The sequence below is a fragment of the Jaculus jaculus genome, chromosome 8 (assembly GCF_020740685.1).
Source record: "Jaculus jaculus isolate mJacJac1 chromosome 8, mJacJac1.mat.Y.cur, whole genome shotgun sequence".
In the NCBI taxonomy this organism is placed as follows: domain Eukaryota; kingdom Metazoa; phylum Chordata; class Mammalia; order Rodentia; family Dipodidae; genus Jaculus; species Jaculus jaculus.
The window spans coordinates 112,924,956-112,939,442 of NC_059109.1; the positions used below are offsets into that span (position 1 = coordinate 112,924,956).

Sequence of the window (14,487 nt, forward strand, 5' to 3'; positions counted from 1 at the left end):
CTTTTTATGTTCTGGATATTAATCCTCTGTCAGATGTATAGCTGGCAAAGATTTTCTCCCATTCTGTAGGTTGTTTCTTTGCTCTATTCAGTATAAAAGCTTTGTAATTTCATGAGGTCCCAGTGGTTGATTGGTGGTTTTATTTCCTGAGCAACTGGGATTATATTCAGAAAGTCATTGCCTTTGTCAATACATTGAAGGGTTCCCCCTACTTTTTCCTCTAGCAGTTTCAGAGTTTCAGGTCTGATATTAAGGTCCCTGATCCATTTGGGCTTTATTCTTATTCATGGAGAGAGACAAGGATCTATTTTCATCCTTCTACATATAGATATGCAGTTTTCCCAGCACCACTTGTTGAAGAGGCTGTCTTTTCTCCAAAGATTTTTTTTTCTTTTGGTATTTTTGTCAAAAATCAGGTGGCTGTAGCTGTCTGGATTAACATCTGGGTCCTCTATTCTGTTCCATTGATCTACATATCTATCTTTGTGCCAGTACCATGCTGTTTTTGTTACTGTGGCTTTGTAATACAGCTTAAAATTAGGTATGGTGAAACCACCAGCCTTATTTTTGTTTGGAATTGTTTTGGCTATTCAAGGATTTCTTGTGCTTCCAAATGAATTTTAGGATTGTTTTTTTTTATTTTTTATTTCTGTTAAGAATGGGGATTACATTAAATGTGTAGATTACTTTTGGTCAGATTGATTGATTGGTTTTATCAGCTCTAACAGTTTGCTAGTAGAGTCTTTTTTATGTATATAATCATATCATCTGTAAATAATGATAATTTGATCTCTTCCTTTCCAATTTATATCCCTTTTATGAGTGTCTCTGGTCTTATTGTTATAGCTAAGCTGTCCACTACTATATTAAGTAAGAGTGGGGACAGTGGACACCCTTGTCTTGTTCCTGATTTTGGTAGAAAAGCTTCAAGTTTTTCCCCATTTGTATTCTGTTGGCTGTATGTAGGTTTGTCATAAATAGCCCTTATTATGTTAAGATATGTTCCTTATATTCCCAGTTTCTGTAGGATTTTTATCATGAAGGGATGTTGGATTTTGTCAAATGCCTTTTCTGCATGTATTGAAATGATCATGTGATTTTTGGCCTTCAACCCATTTATGGAGTATATTACCTTTATCAATTTGCATATGTTGAACCATCCATGCATCTCTGGGATGAAGCCTACTTGGTCAGGGTGAATGATCTTTCTGATATATTCTTGTATGCTGTTTGCCAGTATTTTGTTGAGAATTTGTGCACTTGTGTTCATGAGGGAGATTGGTCTGTAATTTTCTTTTTTTGTTCTATCTTTGTGTGGTTTTGGTATCGGGGTGATGCTGGCTTCATAGAAGGAGTTCAGTAGAATTCCTTCCTTTTCTATTTTATGGAAAAGTTTGAGAAGCAGTGGTGTCAGTTCTTCCATGAAGGTCTGGTAAAATTCACCAATGAATCCATCTGGGCCTAGACTGTTTTTAGTTAGGAGATTTTATTTTTGTTTATTTTTATTTATTTATTTGAGAACGACAGACAGAGAGAGAAAGAGGCAGAGAGAGAGAGGAGAGTGGGCGACCAGGCCTTCTAGCCACTGCAAATGAACTCCAGGTGCGTGCGCCCTCTTGTGCATCTGGCTAATGTGGGTCTTGGGGAATTGAGCCTTGAACTGGGGTCCTTAGGCTTCACAGGCAAGTACTTAACCGCTAAGCCAACTCTCCAGCCTGATTTTTTTTTTTTTAAATAACTGCTTGGATATCCATACTTGTTATAGGTCTATTTAAGTGGTTATCTCATCTTGATTTAATTTTGGTAGTTTATATAATTAAAGGAAATCATCCATTTCTTTCATATTTTCAAACTTAGAATAGATGTTCTTAAAGTATGTCCTTATGATTTTCTGAATTTCTTTGGTATCTGTTGTAATGGTGCCTTTTTCATCTCTAATTTTATTAATTTGTGTCTCTTTCTTTTGGTCACATTTGCTAAGGGTTTATCAATCTTGTTTATCCTTTCAAAGAACCAACTCTTGTTTTCATTGATTCTTCGCTTTTTTTTTTTTGGTTTCTATTTCATTAATTTCTGCCCTAATCCTTATTATTTCTTCCTGCCTACTGATTTTTGTTGTTCTTTTTCCAAGGCATTAAAGTGAAGCATTATGCTGTTTACCTGTATGTAACCTTTCTAATTTCTTTTTTTATTTTTGATTTTTGTTTAGTTTTTCAAGGTAGGGTCTCACTCTAGTTCAGGCTGACCTGGAACTCACTATTTAGTCTCAGAGTGGTCGCGAGCTCACAGTGATCCTCCTACCTCTGCCTCCCGAGTGCTGGGATTAAAGGTGTGCACCACCATGCCTGGCTTGACCTTTCTAATTTCTTTTTTGGTTTTTCAAGGTAGGGTCTCACTCTGTTCCAGGCTGACCTGGAATTCACTATGGAGTCTCAGAGTGGCCTTGAACTCACGGCAATTCTCCCACCTCTGCCTCCCAAGTGCTGGGATTAAAGGTGTGCACTACCACACCTGGTCTAATTTCTTAATATAGGCACTTAAAGCTATAAATTTCCCTCTTGGGACTGCCTTCATTGTGTCTCAAAGTTTGTGATGTTGTATTCTCATCTTAATTTTTAAAATTTTTATTCATTTATCAATTTTTTTTTAGAAAGGGAGAGAGAGAATGGGTGCACCAGGGCTTCTAGCCACTGCAGCCAAACTCCAGATACATGAGCTACCTTGTGCATCTGGCTTACGTGGGTCCTGGGGAATTGAACTGAGGTACTTTGGCTTTGCAGGCAAACACCTTAACTGCTAAGCCATCTCCAGTCTCTCTCATTGTAATTTGATTCTATGAATTTTTTATTTCCTTTTTGATTTTTTTCAATGATCCATTCATCATTCAGTAGTGTACTGTTTAGCCTTCATTACCTTGTGTTTGCTCTGTAGTTTTTCTTGTTGTTGATTTGCAGTTTAATCCCATTGTGATCAGATAAGAGTACAAGGAATTATTTCAGTTTTCCTGTATCTGTTAGGATTTGCTTTGTGTTCTAATTTATGGTCTATTTTAGAGAACGTTCCATGTGCTGCTGAGAAAAATGTGTATTCTGCAGCATTTGGATGAAGTGTTCTGTAGATATGTTAGGTCCATTTGTTCTGTGACATCTTTTTTTTTTTTTAATTTGCTTGTTTATTGACAACTTCCATAGTTATAGACAATAACCCATGGTAATTCCCTCCCTCCCCCTACTTCCCCTTTGAAACTCCACTCTCCATCATACTCCTTCCCCCTCTCAATCAGTGTCTCTTATTTTGATGTCATCATCTTTTCTTTCTATTATGATGGTCTTCTGTAGGCAGTGTCAAGCACTGTGAGGTCATGGATATCCAGACCATTTTGTGTCTGGAGGAGCGCGTTGTAAGAAGTCCTTACCCTTCGTTTGGCTCTTGCATTCTTTCTGCCACCTCTTCCACAATGGACTCTGAGGCTTGGAAAGTGTTTCAGCCCTGAGCATTCCTCTATCTATGACATCATTTAATCGAGATGTCTCTCTGTTTATTTTTTGCTGGGTTGACCTTTCAATTGACGAGAGTGGGATATTGAAGTCTCCCATTACAATTGTGCTTGATGTTAAATGTGACCTTAAGTCTAGTAGTGTTTGTTTGATGAAATTGGGAGCACCCATGTTAGGTGCATATATGTTTAGATGTGTGTCTTCCTGTTGAATTTTTCAATATCAAGTGACCCTCTTAATCTTTCCTGGTTTGAAGTCTGTCCTGTCAGATATTAGGATAGCAACACCTGCTTGTTTCCTAGGCCCATTTGCTTGAAATAGTGTTTTCCATCCTTTCATCCTAAGACAGTGTCTATCTTTTATGGAAAGGTGCGTTTCTTGGAGGCAAGAAATAGAAGGCTATCTTTGTTGTTGTTGTTGTTTGTTTTTTTCATGATAGGGTCTTGCTCTAGCCCAGGCTGACCTGGAATTTACTATGTAGTGTTAGGGTGGCCTCAAACTGAAGGTGATGCTCCTACCTCTGCCTCCCGAGTGCTGGGATCATACGCCACCACGCCTGGCTAGGATCCTGCCTTTTAATCCAATCTGCAAGCCTGTGTCTTTTGGTTGGGGCTTTGGGACATTGATATTAAGAGTTGTTATTGAAACATATATATTTATTCTTGGTGGCCATTGCGGGGGAGGGGAAGCTGTGTAGGGTACCTGAAATTGTACTGAAGCTGTGTGGTTGGTCCCTATGATCCTCTTCCTCAAGAGCTGCTCAGCTAGTCCCTGCTATTTTTCCCTTCAGGTTTCTTGAGTTTGCAAGGAGGCTTGTATGAGTGGAAAATCCTTTCACCAGGTTTCTCATGTGGCTCAAGTAGAGCTTGGTGTCTGTGCAGGCCCTCACCACTGCTGGAGCTGTTTTCTGCCTGCTTCTGTGGTCTCTAGAAGCTCTGGGTCTCTCCTACTTCTCTATTGTGTTTGATAACTTCTTGTACACCTTCACTTTTTTTTTTAACCTTCCAATGTAAAAATTGTAATTCTAAATTTGAAAAAGAAAAATCTATACACAAACCACTGATTTGAGCAGACCAAGAAAAACAAAAACAAACCAAACAGAAACAAGTCAGCGAAACAGGACCCAGAGGAGCTGACATTCACAGTTCTTACATGTACAACTCAGGATTAACTCTTAAGGTACTTGTATTTTACAACCTGCTTCTCTTGTAAAACTAAAGGTCCACTTTATTACTTAAAAGTTTTATACAGTGTAAAACCAGAACTGTCTGTAATATACTACTGCATCTACACGTCTCTAAGGTTAGTCTTGTTCCATCGGCTCATCTGTGGTGTCTGTGGCTTCGTCATTTTCCACACATGGCTCAGTGAGGCTCTCCAGCTGGGCTTGAATCACAGTCTCCTAGCTCTTCTGTGTCATGGCAGTCAGAGCCTCTACTTACAGTGCCTGGATTCTCACTAACTCCCGAATGTGAATCTTCCTCAGCTTCGGGCAGGTCAGATTGCTCCACCTGCTTACTTTCCTCAGAAGTCCTCTTCATTCACAGTTAAGGCATCCTCAGTTTCTTTTTCTTGATTGTTTCTTTCTGGGATCATTTCTCTTGATGTCACTTTTTGCTCCTCTTCATCATCTTCCGTACAATGCTGTCTGGTGCAGCTACTTTCTTTGTCCTTTCCCTAAGGTGATGAAACTTCTGTTTCTTCTGCCGCTGAAGAACTCTCCCGAGGGGCTGTCTGACTGGCCAGCTCTCTGATGTCATCTTCTTTGTCAAACCTGAGTTCTTCTTACCTCATGTCCCTCGGTTTCCACAGCATCCTCATCTGTATGTTTATTTTTTATGGGGCTCAACGAGGACGCTTCTGCATCAGGTGTTGGAAAATCACTGTGATTTTTCTCTTCATTTTGCTGTAGGCTTGACTCTTTGCTGTCTGGGCTCTCAGGCAAACCATTTGTCATCAAGGGGGCTGACAAAGAAATCTTGGGTCGATTAAGTGGCCTGGGTGTTCCTGGCCCATTTATATTAGACCTGTCAGTATAGTTTGGTGAATTTCCAGGAAACATCACACCATTCATTTGATCTAAACTGTTGGAACTATTTTTCTCTGAAGAAGGACAAACACAGCTAACAACCATCACATTCTTTTCTACTCCTCTGAGAAATTTGTCTGTTCCTGTATAGTTTCTCCTCAGATCTGTTAGTAATTCAGAGTCGTTGAATAGTAAAAGGGATGCCATTAAATCCAGTGACAATCTTCAGTATTCTTTCTTTCATCAAAGGGAATATATTCAATATTAGGATTTGGGAGGCCCTTATGGTTCTGGTGCTGAAGTTCTAAAATCATCCATCACTTTCTCCAGTTTAAAAATGAAATAGCCTTTAAACTGGGACTCCAGACTTGGCTACATGACAAAGAAACTGATCCAGGACAGAACAAACTTCTTCTCTTCTCAAAATCCCGAGGAAGCCATCCCCAAATGATTCTGGGTATCAAGGAAGAATTCCCAGACGCTGAAAGCACGCGATTCCAAGTTTGGCAACCAGTGTTGTCAAGCCTGTTGCTGGGTGAACATGCCATGGAGAGGAGGGATACATCCAAGGCTGATGTGCACAGGTTCCCAGGGACAAGTTACAAGTTCTGGGTCACCCCCTGCCTGCCCTCGGGCCTCCCCCTGGGACTTTCTCTGTGGTCTCCTGCACCCATCCCCAGCCCGGGAAGCAGGAGGCCTGGGAAAGAAGGGAGCGAGGCAGAGGGGCCGGAGGGTGCAGCAGGCCCGGGGCCCAGGGCCGGGAGCCCCTCTCCCTTCCCCTCCCCCAGCGCAGACACCGGCAGGAGACCACCCACACTTTTTGGTAGAAGAGTATATTTTGTTGTTTTTCTGCTTATTTCCCCCCTAGGCTGCCTTGGTGTGGCTCCTACACTGCCATCTTACCCAGAGCCTGCTGTTTCTTTTCTTCTTGAAAGTTACTGTCGCTGTCCTGAGACCAGAATCTCCATTTTCTTTCTGGGAACCATACTACCTTTCTATAAGTCAGAGTCAGTTAATATGAGGAAGAGGGAGGATGTTAACAGAGAGTATCCTGTGTAAAGGATGAATGGTAAAAGATAAAGGAGTGCTTGCTTTGGCAACACATATTCTAAAATTGGAATGATACAGAAAAGATTATCACAACCCCGCACAGTGACAGTACACACATTTGTAAAGCGCTTCATAATGTTATGCTTTCAGGCATGGCATAACGTCAGTTAAAACTACATTTATGCCTGGCATGGTGGTCCACACCTTTTATCCCAGCATTCAAGCGGCAGAGGTAGGAGGATTGCCATGAGTTTCAGGCCACCCTGAGACTACATAGTGAATTCCAGGTCAGCCTGAGCTAGAGTGAAACCCTACTTTGAAAAATAAAATAAAACAACAAAAGAAACCACATTTATGGGCTGGAGACATGGTTCAGTGGTTAAGGTGCTTACCTGCAAAGACTGATAACCTGAGTTCATTTACCCAGTGCCTATGTAAAACAGTATGTACAAAGTAGTGCATGTATCTGGAGTTTCTTTGCAGCAGCTATAGGCCCTGACACTCCTGTTCTCTCTCTCTCTGACCAGTGTGGCACATGCCTTTAATCCCAGAACAATCTGGGAGGCTGAGGTAGGAAGATTGCTGTGAGTTTGAGGCCAGACTGAGACTACATAATGAATTCCAAGTCAGTCTGGCTTGAGAGGGAGACCCTACCTCAAAAAAACCAATAAATAAACTACATTTGTTCTGGGGGGGGGGGGGGGAAGATAAGGGAGGACAGGAGAGAAGGCTTGGTGGTTAAGTTGCTTGCCTGCAAAACCAAAGGACCCAGGTTTGAATTCCCCAGGACCCATGTAAGGCAGAAGCACACGGTGGTACATGTGTCTGGAGTTCATTTGCAGGGGCTAGAGGCCCTGGCACACCCATTCTCTCTCTCCCTCTCTCTTTCTCTCTCAAATACATTTAAAAAAAGATAAGGGACAGCTGGAGGGATGGCTTAGCAGTTAAGATGCTTCCCGCAAAGCCAAAGGAGCCAAGTTTGATTGCCACATAAGCCATATTCACAAGGTGGTGCACGCGTCTGGAGGCCCTGGCACGCCCATTTTCTCTTTCTCGCAAATAAATAAATAAAAATAATTTTAAAAAGATAAAAGGTTGGGAGGGGAAGCAAAAGTAAACAGAAGATAGGGAAAAGATTGAGAGGAGGGCAGGCAAAATCTAAAATTCTCAATTCTAGCCCTTTAAATCCCAGTTCTCTAAAGTAGCTGAGTTAATGGTTGATTATGTAATGTACATGCACATATATATGTCATTATAGGAAGTCAGAAACTAGCAAAAAGATTGCTGAAGTAAGATTGCTAAGTTAGATCCAAATTAGTTATCATCCCTATACTTATTTAATGATTAACTTCTAACTTGGCTTTTTTTGTTGTTGCTTTTTCAAGGTAGGTTGTCACTGTAGCCCAGGCTAACGTGGGATTCATTATGTAGTATCAAGGGTGCCCCCTTGAACTCATGGCAATCCTCCTGCTTCTGCCTCCCGAGTGCTGGGATTAAAGTCATGCGCCACCATGCCTGGCTAACTTGGCATTTTAAAAACATTTGAATTTGAATCCTAATCATTTGTGAATAAGTCAAAATTCCATTCTCCATGTGTCATATCCCTCAATTGCATGATATAAAGAATGTCATATAATTTTGAAGAACTATCACCTTTTTGCCTTACTTCCAGGTTTTGGATAATTTTCTTTAACATGAATGATCAGAGCCTCTTGATTTGAAAAATAGAGCCACCCAACTTAGGAAGGAATCTTTGCTTAGTGGACTTGGCATTTTTACTGAAGGTCCTGTGGGTGGCAACTATCAGTTGGTTTTGAGCTTTTTCTTCTACAACCTTACTGTGGTCCAGTGTTTGGCCTTTACTAACCCTAGACTTTCCTCATCTCCTAGAAAAAGGCTATGTATTCATGGTTGCCCCTAGGGCCATTTTTGGATGCCAAGAGGTTACAGAATTTCACTTGGATGAAATTTATCTTGTACACAAAATTAATTCTACTTATGGGTGAAATAGACAATTGATTTCATTATTTGGTTTTGCCTCTGAACAGATTTTGTCCATCTTTACATCCTCACTGTTGATACCTAAAGTCAGATTTCAATTATCTCTCACTTGGGAGTATTTTAATTATTAACTCACCAACTGACCTCCCAATTTATTTTTATCTTTGCATGTGTGTATGTGTGTGCACATGCATGCGTGCACATTAGGTGTTCTCTTTTTGCCCATTTACCTATTTGCTTGAGATAGAGTCTCTCAGTGAACCAGATGCCAGATGCACAAAATGGCACAGACATCTGGAGTTCGTTTGCAGTGGCTGGAGGCCTTGGCATGCCCATTCTCTGTCTGTCTTCTCTTTATCGCTCTCTGCTCGCAAATAAATAAATAAAAATATTTTAAAAAATAAACCTGAGATTGAAGAAGACATAATGCTGACCTGCTTCCTCCTTGTGCCCATGTATATATCCACACGCATACAAATACACCTGCACACTATATACACTACATGCAAATAGAAAAGAAAAGAAGCACTGCTGGGCTGAAGAGATGGCTTAGTGGTAAGATGCTTGCCTGCAAAGCCTGAGGACCCAAGTTTTACTCCCCAGAACCCATGTAAGCCAGATGCACAAGGTGGCACATGCATCTGAAGTTTGTTTGCAGTGTCTGTGGAGACCCTGGTGCACCTATTCTCTCACTCTCATCTTCCTCCTTCAAATAATAAAATAAAATAAAAAATAAAATAAAATAAGCAGCACTGCTGCCACAGCAAGTTGATAGCAAGGCTGAGTCTGAGGATCTGATTCAGCCTCCCTTTGCTTCCTTCTGACTTCTACCAAAATTAACTGGAGGCTCATGCAGTGTCGTCATTCTTATGTACGACTATGTTTTTAAAAAAACTTTTTATTGGGCCAGGCATGGTGGCATGCCTTTAATCCCAGCATTTGGGAGGCAGAGGGAGGAGGATCGCCATGAGCTTGAGGCCACCCTGAGACTACATATTGAATTCCAGGTCAGCCTGGGCTAGAGCAAGATCCTACCTTGAAACCCTTCCCCCCCCCCCAAAAAAAAACCCTTTTTATTGACAATTTTCATAGATAACACATAATGTATTGCTTTCTCAAGTCAGGGTCTTACTTTAGCCCAGGGGGAAGTGGAATTTACTTTGTAGCCCCAGGCTGACCTTTAACTCACTGTGATCCTCCTACCTCAGCCTCCAAAGTGCTAGGACTAAAGACTTGTGCTGCCACTATGCCCTGTTCGTAATGTATTTTGGTAATAGTCCTTTTCTATTACTTCTGTCTCTCACCCCCTTTCACTAAACCCCTTCTTTCCAAGTAGTCCCTCTTTATTTTTTGTGGCATTTTACCCTCCTTCATTATCCATAACAGTATGTTGATGGGCCTAATATTGTGCCAGGTTTTGTGTGGGTATCAATAGCTGTTGTGAAGTCATGAATGCAACAGCCACCTCTTATCTGGAAAGATGGCATTCCAAAGCATTCTTTCCCATCATATAGCTCTTACATTTTTTCTGCCACCCCTTCCTCAGTGTTCCTTAAGCCGTGGAGGTTGCAATAGGGATACCTCATTGAGTGCTGAGCATTCAACAGTCACTTCTCAGCATTGGATGCATTTTGAATCTCCCCAATAGTCACCGCCATCTGCAAAAAGAAACTTCTCTGACCAAAAGTGAGAGAAGCACTCACTAATCTATGGGCATTAACATCAAGAGAAGAATTTGATGGGCACAACTTGCCAGTTTAGCTAAACAACAGTAGTAATGTCCCCCAAGGGCCTTGGACTTTTACAATCATGGGCTTTTGACTAGGTTTTCAGTACCAAACATGAATTCTTTCCTATGGAGCATGTAGAAAATTCAATCAGAGAGCAATTGGTTACCTCCATAACAATGCCTCCATTGTACCAGTAGGCATATCTTGTCTGGCTGGCCTCATCGAACTTCGGCTCCCAGCACCACCATGATGAGCCACCTCACCATAGGCCTGTGACAATGACCTAGCTACTATGAACTGAAACCATGAGTCTAAATGCAGTTTTCCTCCCTTAGTTGGCTTTCTCAGGTGTTTTGTCACAGTGACAAATGACTTAAAAAGAGGTTATTGTGAGAATTAGAAATTCTTTGATAAATAGTTGTCATATGCTACCTAAAACTTTCCTGGGCGAATAGCAGGCTAATCTGTTGCTGTTAGTTTTAGGTTTTTGGAGGTAGAGTCTCACTCTAGCTCAGGGTGACCTCTGCCTCCTGAATGTTGGAATTAAAGGCGTGTGCCACCATGCCTGGCTTGGCCCTCTTTTTGTTTCTGAAGTTCAGGCCACAGAAATCTTGGGGGGAAGAAAAGATCCTCCCAGGTCAGATTATAGTCCACCAGGTGTTATGCCCGAGTAAGTGGGACTGTTGTGTAGCCAAAACATAAGGGTGGGGCAGGTAGTTCAGGCAACAGCAGTTGATGAACAAAAGACTTCTCTCTGCTCCCAATAAATTGGTCCTTGGGGATCTTAGCTTTGAAATTCTAATTGACACAGGAAGGAAAAGATTCATTATGCTGTGGTCTCGTTAAAATGCTGTCCTGCTCACCTACAATTTATTCTTGGCAGTACATCAGGAGGAATTATGCAAACCAGCAGTCTGGGAGGTGCTGACAGCATAGTCCTATGTACCTGGTGCTGCTGGGGGTGGTGGGTATTGGCTGTGCCTTGTATACTGTGAAATATACAAGTGATCCGAAAAGCGCATCTCCACTAGGATTTAGCAAGAATGTAAGTCTCTCATACAGTCCACATTGGAAGGACTTCTGAAGATCATTCAATTGATGTCAATTTCTGACATGTACAAACACCTGCACATAAGTGCCTGCACACCTTGTACAAACGTGCCCATAGACAACGGGTTGCACACCACATACACAAACATGCAAAAACAAAACAAAAAGTCCCGAGCTCTAGATTTCTTTCTGCTTTCAATTTTGGAAATCGTTCTGGTAACCCATTTATAGTGGTCAGAAGGAGGACTGGAACTTATTAAGACCACCAAGCACATCAGTAGTGGTATTAGAATAAGCTGCTTAACTTCTGGACCTGGAATTCCTGATCCCACTTTGGATTTCTGGACTAAGTATTTCATTCATTTGTAAATCAGACAGTTTTTATCTGTATGCCATGATTCTGTGATAAACAAAGTTAGCGTCGGGGAAGGTCAGACACATCACTCAGTTTTAGAGGCGATTAGAATAGGAATTAGATTAGTAGAGAAGTAGCTGAGGGATGTTAAGGGGTATAGGACCTGTGCTTGGCACCATGAATAGGACCGCCTCTCCCCCAATAGAAAGTTGCTAATGTGGAGAATTTGAGGAAAAGAGAAGTTAAGGCAGGTGAAATCTTTGATATGATTAGTAGCTACAAAGAATCCAGGCTGGGGAAATAGCTCAGAGGAAATGCTTGCTATTAAGGCATGAAGACGTGCCAGGTGTGGTGGCGCATGCCTTTAATCCCAGCACTCGGGAGGTAGAGGTAGGAGGATTGTTCAAGGCCACCCTGAGACTACATAGTTAATTCCAGGTCAGCTTGAGCCAGAGCGAACCCTACCTCAAATAAATAAATGAACAAATAAAATAAAACATGAGGATTTGAGTTTGGATCTCCATGTCTTATGTAAAATCCTGTGTGAATGATGAACTTTTGTAATCCCAGCACTGGGAAGGTGGAGATGGAATTTCTGGGACTCACTGACTAGCTAACCTAGCTGCGTTGGTTAGTTCTAGGTCCAGTGAAAGACCCTGTCTCAAAGAACAAGATGAGAGCATTAGAGGAGAACAGTTGATGTCAATTTCTGACATGTACAAACACCTGCACATAAGTGCCTGCACACCTTGTACAAACGTGCCCATAGACAACGGGTTGCACACCACATACACAAACATGCAAAAACAAAACAAAAAGTCCCGAGCTCTAGATTTCTGTCTGCTTTCAATTTTGGAACTCGTTCTGGTAACACTTGTTAAACAACTTTTTAAGTGTGCCGTGCTGGACATTGGCATGGATACTTAAGATGTATGCATGTAGTCTTCTCTTGCCCTTCAGAGAGCTGTCAGTAGTTTGATAAGCAGTCAGGTTCACATTGCTGGTAGAAATCATCCAACCAAGAGCAGCTTGTGGGGTAAAAAGAGGTTTATTTTGGCTTACAGCCTTGAGGGTGAAGCTCCATGAAAGCAGGGAAAACGATGGCATGAGCAGAGGGTGGACATCACCCTCTAGCCCATATAAGGTAGACAATAACAACAGGAGAGTATGCCAAATACTGGCATGGGGAAACTGGTTATAACTCCCATATGCCCACCCCCAACAATACACTGCCTCCAGGCTTGAATTTCTAGTTGCCTTCAGCTGGGGAGACTAGCATTCAGAACACGTAAGTTTATGGGGGACACCTGAATCAAACCACCATACCTTCCTTCCCTTCTTTCTTTTCCTTCCTTTCCTTCCCTCCCTCTCTTACAGGATCTTACTCTTAACCCAGGCTGGGGTTGAACTCATGGTTGGCAGTCCTCTTGCTGCCACATCTAGAGTGTGAGCATAGGTGTGTGTCATCATGTCAGTGTTTCTGGTTTGCTTTTTTTTTTAGTTCTTCAAGGTAGGTTCTCACTGTAGCCTAGGCTAACCTGGAAATCACTATGTAGCCTCGAACTCATGGTGTTTCTCCTACTTCTGCCTCCCAAGTGCTGGGATTAAAGGCATGCTCCACTGTGCCCAGCTCATGTCAGTGTTTTAAATGTATTCTTAGCCCTCTCACTTCAGTCAGATGAGTTACACATAATAAATTCCTATTAACCTGTGTATATTGTAAGTGCCTCACTGGGTTAAGAGAATTGGATTAGAGGTAACTGGGGTTGCTGAGGGCATTGACATAAGTACTTCTGATGCAAATAATAGTAAGTGGTGACACGGGCCTTAGAAATCTGCCCCAGTGTGTCTTCCTCAAAGTCTGTATGCATCAGAAGATGCTGATCATTTGGGAAAAGAAAGATTGAATAATGTTAAGTATGTTTTCATACTGCTGACTTTTCAAAGCCTTGTTGAGCATGTGACTCTTAGAAGTGACTGAAGAGACTGTCAGGCATGGAGCATGCCAAATCTACCATTTATTAAACCTTCTAGCCCCTCTGAGGAACTGTCACAGCTTAAAGAACAGTAGTCCCCCATGGAAGAGTTTATGTAACAATGATCTAGTCTTTTACTTCATTTTTAGGTGAGGCAAGTAAGGTTTATAACTGAACTTCAAAACCAAGAATAAAGCTCAGAGTGCCAGACTCCCTTCTGGGCTGCACCATTATTTTTGTTCCATTATTCTTCCTTGTCTAATGAGCAAATCCTAAAATGATAGTTCTGAAAACTCTTCTAAACAGAGAACATTGTTAAAGCATCATATTTTCTGTTTTGATGTGCTTGTTTCAGTAAGCAGGAAAATGAGGAGACAACAGGATTAATGGCCGTCAAATGTTTCCAAGCAGCTGAAAGGCCAGGGCCTTGGTCAGATAATTAGCTTATTGTCTGGAAAGGTGCATCTCACTCACAAACTAGATTCACTTCTTCCTGTAAAGAAGTTTAGATTGCATCCCAGGGACTGTAGATCTAGGGAGTCCCGTAGTAATTTGAAGAGAACGTGTCAACTTTCTGCTCAATTGTTTTAACCATGAAGTTCAGAAGATAGGAATGCGGTTTGGGATTTAAAAATATATATTTTTGTTAGTTATTTATTTGCAAGCAGAGAGAGACTATGAATGGGTACACAAGGGCCTCTAGCCACAGCACATGAACTCCAGATGCATGTGCCATTTTATGCATCTGGCTTTACATGGGTACTGGGGAGTCAAATCTTGGCCATCAGGCTTTACAAGT

The 14,487-nt window shown here is 41.6% G+C and overlaps 1 protein-coding gene, 1 non-coding gene and 1 pseudogene across 8 annotated transcripts in view; 2 read left to right on the forward strand and 1 right to left on the reverse strand.

The window, feature by feature from the left end:
* Window positions 1-14,487, forward strand: part of Raly (RALY heterogeneous nuclear ribonucleoprotein) — an 84,925-nt gene that overhangs the window by 39,394 nt on the left and 31,044 nt on the right. The gene's annotated exons all lie outside the window — the stretch shown is intronic.
* Window positions 4,784-5,567, reverse strand: LOC101608455 (annotated as a pseudogene).
* On the forward strand, window positions 6,611-6,716 carry LOC123463169. Its single transcript, XR_006638769.1, has one exon. It is a non-coding gene; the product is annotated as a U6 spliceosomal RNA (small nuclear RNA).